Genomic DNA, 6,419 nt, shown 5'->3' with positions numbered 1-6,419 from the left:
TGAAGTGAAATTCATTAACCATGTCCTTGTCATTTCTCCTACGGCTGCGCATTACTATTTACATCTGTCCAATTTAACAGTGAATTTTGGCATGTTTCGCATATACCGACTATTGATATGCTAACAGAAGACCCGAAGGTACAAACAATGAAACAAACATCGAAAGGTGTGGTATTGTACTGAACGAATGTGATTTTGCTTTATAAGCTCTTGATCATCACTCTTCGAATTCAAAAGTTGTTCATGCTTTTGATTCTGCTTGATACCGTGTAAAACCCCATTCGGTTATCACGAACAGCTCAGGTGAATGTGGTATTATTACTACTGATCTTCGCACACAGCTGATAGACCAAGTAATAACGCCCGAATCACTCTCATATCTCATATCTGACTCAACTTCTGTATGTACGTACCAGGATCACACTTGAACTTTAAAGGGAATTAGCTCAGACTACACAGTTTGTGTATAAATCTACACTCGAGACGAAGGCAAACACCCAGCATAGTGCCTCGTTCATTGACTTTCCGCGAAGCCAAGTCCTCTTGCCAAATCTGACCTGAAGTGCCTGTCTCAGTGTGCTTTATTGTGACGTCCTTAAAGTCTAAATATACATAACGCATGGCCAATGGCCAAATAATTAATGCACTCCATATAGAGTTTTCATGGGCGTTATAATACCCTAAAAGTAATTTTAAAACATTGATGAATGATCACTATGAATCCTAGATATTTATGAAATGCAGACTGTCGTCTCATGTATTCGAGTATGCTTGGAATCCTGTGTGGTCTAAATCCAATATCCTTGAGACAGTCTATTGACCTTTCAGTCAAACTAGGCCATGCGATGTTGTTAAAATATTCAGTTTACTGAAAATATAAATATGTCATCTGTGACACTTTCCCCTCTTTCCAAAATTTGTAACGCCCTCGTTACAGACTAAAATATCTAAAAAATAATTTACCCTTCATAAATGAAAATTGAAAAGTCTTAGAAGTAATTAATGCTGTTTCGTATGAAGTGTTAGAAATGTAAAATTTATACGACCCTTGAAAACTAAGAGTGCTAAAATCTCAAATTCCGAACCAGATATACTTATTTAGTCAACATGTACTTCAATGAATAAATGACATCAAAGAGAGACATCACAGATAATTCGAAAATTGAATCGTAGAATAATTAAATCCTGAGTTGGCTATTGAATTGTGTACTTCTCAATCACATCACAAACATACGTTCGACTGGCCAGTCTTTTTCAATCATTCACACAATCATACTGATAGATATGACCATCCATAACGTACTGTTCGGGCCCCCTCTATTTTCATTAACACTACCAGACAAGTACAGTCATCAATAGAATTCTCAGGTCTGAAGAACTTTGCTAGGAATATTATATCTGCAGCATTTAAAAGTTGAACATAAAGAAATATAAATAGGAGAATGTTTTAATGTTGACCAAGTTATACCCGATTCATCGTGTACATAACTAAATTATAACATAAGTATTCCTATCTGAAAGGAATGTAGGTATCTGTCTCGTAAAATCAAATGATGACATTAAATATCTATGCTATGAATAAATATTAACTCTTAAATATTTCATCACGCCAATATTGAAAATTGTCACTGACAAATGGTCAGCATGCCATATTCGTGATCATATTCCAAATTGAATCTTTAACTGCAGACGAAATCAATATTATGAAAAATGGTGTAGCATAAAAGTGTGTGTCAGTGACGTCGTCTTTGTTTAGTGAAGTCAAAATTAACTAGTCAATGTTATTCAAGTAATCTAAGTCTAGTAACTTGTGATTTCACCCTGATATCAGCTATCAAGAACACTGACCTAAATGTATTGTCTTACAGCTATCCTTAAGTTACACTAACTAATCAGCTGTTACAGTCATCAAGAGAAGTCAGTCGCGCCAACACCATCATTGTCGTGTAAGAAACCCTACGTCATTATTTAAACATTACAGGCATCTTAGCTGTTCATCCATGTTTAAAATTTGACATCTTCAGTATGTTAACGACTTGTACAGAACTATTAAGACCATTAATATTAATCCAATAAGTCAATTTAGTTTTCATTACAAGTAACCTGATTGACCATAAGTAGGTTGGTAATTTTCTCATTGCAATTCAATATACCCTTTGAATCAATACCACTAGAAATTATGCACGCTGCTCAAGTGAAAATAGTCCTTTCTCATCGAGTATATGGGTGCAATTTTCTTTGTATCTATAAATGATTATGGACATTTTTGTTTGCCTTTTGGTGACCCCATAATTGGAACTGGTGCACGTTTGAGGACCTCTAATGCAGCTTTGTTCAGATTCTGACTAGGTTCCCATGAGTTTTTGTCGGATGAAAATCCAGCCCACTTGATTAGATATTGCAATTGACCATTTTTGTACCGTCCTTTCATAATTTTCTCTATACTAAAATAGTTATCATTGTCGTCTTTATCAGTATTTACATCAGAGTCATTCTCAACACTCTGTTCTAACCTCCGTCTCTCAGCACGTGTGCGTACATTGTTACGCCAAGTTTTAGAGGCTGTAGTCTGTATTTGCTTGCTTCCTGTTTCAGGAGCACTCTGGTCCTGTGGGATGCTATACAATTCTGTATCAGATTGTAAATGGTAGTTTGTACTTTGTGTTCTTTGGTTCACTAACGGATCAATGCCTTGGCTATCTTCTACATCGTCTGAAGTGTGCATGTCAGTATTTCTGCCACTTAGAAGATGGTCTGGCCGTAAACGGGCATGTTTTAACCTATTTGCATGAATCACCTTATTGTATTTCTTAGAACTGTCAATATATTGAAGTTTGAAATTGACAGGTGAGACTTGTTCCTTGATACGAAAAGGTCCCCGAAATGGATGATGAAACTTTGGACTGCATCCAACTTTTACGGCTGGATGATGAAGATACACTATATCACCTACTGTAAACTTATGTGATGTATTCGCTTTTGCATCATAACGCATTTTCATAACTACTTGTGCCTTTGTTATGTTCTCCTTTGCTAACTGTATCGCCATGTTTCTACATCTTGCCATTTCATGAAGATGAAAATCGACATTCCTTGATACACCTAGTCGCGGTAATATTTCAGCATCAACCGGAAGTCTAGGTTCAGTACCGAACATCACTTTGAAAGGTGACATTTTCGTAGTTTCATGGGGTGTGGCCCTATATGCAAATAACACAGATTGGAGATATACATCCCAATCATCAGATTCGTCTGATGTATACATTGATAACATATTTAAAAGCGTACTGTTCATACGTTCAGTGAGCCCGTTGCATGCTGGGTGATATGCAGATGAACGTGTCTTTGTAATATCAAAAAATCTACATACTTCCTTAATAAGATGTGACATGAACGATGCTCCTTGATCTGATAACACGGAATTTGGGAATCCATATACACAAAAAATATCCTCAAATAATACCTTAGCGACTGTTTCCGCCCGAGTATTCGGAAGAGCGAAGGCCCATGCAAACTTGGAAAGATATTCTGTAACTACCAGAATGTAACTGTTTCCGCGTTTCGTAGTCTTTAATTTGCCTAAGAAATCAAAACCAATGCGGTCCATTAAACCATTAACAGGTATTGGCAATAATTGACTTCTATAACGACGCCCTCTTTTTCTCATATGACAATGAGAACATGAAGCTACATAATCATTGACGTCCTTAAGTAGATTATCCCAATAGTATTTTGTTCTGATCGCATGTAATGTCCTTGAAGTTCCCAAATGACCTCCTGTGACATCATCATGAATTCGCTTTAGTATGTAAAGTTGTAATGTTTTAGGCACGACAAGTTGTCTAATACAATCTTTCGCCTTGTACGACTTTCCTGTGGGGGACCAATAATGGTATAGGACATTGTTTAATAACACATAATTCGCATGTCCTTGAATTAATTTTTGTGCATGTTTTGCTTCTTTTGGTAGTTCACCATTCTCCAAATAAGCTATAATAGGCTTTATGTGCCGGTCTGCTCTTTGCAATTTTGACATGTGTTCCGACCTTATGTCGAAGTCATCAACATCTATAACGTTATTAAGTGAAGAAGTAATCTCTGAGTTTCGCGAGTTATTTTGCCGGCTTAATGCAACTTCACTATCAGATTTCTCATATAAATACCTTATATCAACAATAGAATCATCAGCTGTTTTTGTTTGCATATGTGCAATTTCAGGTATGATAGTATTGTCTGGTATCTCCAGAGTTAACACTGAGGGAGTGACATCGTAAGTTTGAGTGGCCTGACTTGTGCAAGTATCAGATGTACTAAAATCTGAATCTTTGTATGTCTCTTTTGGATATTTACGTCTTGATAGACAATCTGCATGTGGAATACTCAAACCTGATCTGTGTTCGATATCAAATGTATATTCCTGTACTTTTAATACCCATCTGGCTATACGACCGCTAGATGTTTTTGTTTTGAATAGATATGGCAAATTTGCATGATCAGTAACTACTGTAAAACGGTTTCCACGAAGATATGCATCACATTGAGCTAAACCATGCAATACTGCAAGAGCCTCACGTTCAGTCGTTGTATAATTTCGCTGCCTACGGCTAAGCGATCTTCCTCCATAACAAATTGGATGTTCTACATTGTCCTGGTTTTGTGCTAAAACATAGCCAACACTATACGCAGATGCATCGGTATAAAGGATAAATGGCTGTCCATATCGTGGATAACCTAATAGCGGAGCATTGACCAGTGCATGTTTCAATGCATCAAATGCCTGTTGACATTTATCATCCCAGACGAACTTTTTGTCCTTTTTGAATAGATCATATAATGGGCCCGCAATCTTGGAAAAATCCTTTATGAACTTACGATAGAAGCCGGCTAAGCCTAAAAAGGACTTTAACTGTTTCACATTTTTCGGGACTGGAAAAGTTTTGACGGCTTGTATTTTATTTGGGTCAGTTGCAATACCATTCTCATTTAAGATATGTCCTAGAAATTTAACTTCTCGTTTGGCAAAATGACATTTCTTTGGACCAAGTTTGAGATTAGCTGAACGCAAACGTGTGAGGACCATTTCCAGGTGATCTAGGTGATCACTAAATGTTTTGCTGAACAAAATTAAATCATCCACATAAATTACTAAGTTTTCCCACAGCATTTTTCGGAACAGAAACTGCATTGTTTGCTGAAACGAACAGCTACTATTGCGTAATCCCTGTGGTAAAGTCTTCCATTCAAATTTCCCATCAAGACTAACAAACGCGGTTTTGTACGAATCTTTGTCATTTATAGCCAATTGCCAAAATCCGCTTGTCATATCTAATGTAGTAAAGTATTTTGGAGCCTGACTTCCCACCATATCGATTGCATCTGTTACCCCTGGCAACGGAAATACTATCGGTACTGTTTGTTTGTTCAATTCTCTATAATCAACAACTAAGCGCCACCCCGCCCCTGAAGGTTTCTTAACGAGTAGTAATGGTGACGAATATGGTGATGTGGAGGGTTTAATTATTCCTTGATCTAGCAAATTATCTAATTGTCGTCTAATTTCATTTCTTTTCTCTGGTGAAACACGATATGGTGGTCTAGATACTGGTCTAGCATTAGGTTCCAACTCAATTCGATGTTTGATCAAATCACAGTACCCTAATCTACCAGATTTATCTACAAAGGCATCCCTGTGCTTCCAAAGAATTGAGCGAAGGTCATGTAGTTGTTGGTTTGTCAAGTCATCCTCATTGAGATTAAATTGTGAAAAGAATTCGTCTTGTCCTTGTGTAGTTGTGGTGTTAACAGCTGTCCGGTCTCTGGTATGTAGGTCACTGTCAAAATGGTATAGTTCAGTGTCATTTGGTAGTGGTGAAAATGACCCCAAACGAGTATTCCTTCTGAGAATTATGTCTTTGTCATTTGTGTTGACTATTCTAACAGAAACCAAATTATTGTGTGTTTTGGTTAACACTCTTGCTGTAGCCAAACCTAAATGACTTAATGAACTTATATTCGGTGTTATACCTAAAACACCATTAGGATAATTTTTCCTAAGTCGCGCAGTTATAATGCATTCTGAATTAGCAGGTATCAAACATTTCTCATTTGCGCGCATTAATAATGCTGATCGCAGTGACAATTTTCGACTGGCTATGTCCACAACAGCTTTGTGTTTAGTCAAAAAGTCCATCCCTATAATTAGATTCTTGTGTAAATCTCTAATTATATGGACTGGCATATTGATACAACGGTTCCCAAATCTGACTGGAATTACAATAGTTCCAATAATTGGCAATTGATGACCGGAAGGTAAATTTATAGATCGATGTTGTGATTTCGAAATTCGTAAACGATTTAATTTAGGTATCTTTTTCAACAAAGTAGTACAAATAACTGAATTTGTTGCACCTGTGTCAATC

This window comes from Glandiceps talaboti, chromosome 8 (assembly GCF_964340395.1).
Source record: "Glandiceps talaboti chromosome 8, keGlaTala1.1, whole genome shotgun sequence".
NCBI lineage: Eukaryota > Metazoa > Hemichordata > Enteropneusta > Spengelidae > Glandiceps > Glandiceps talaboti.
This window is presented reverse-complemented; position numbering follows the sequence as displayed.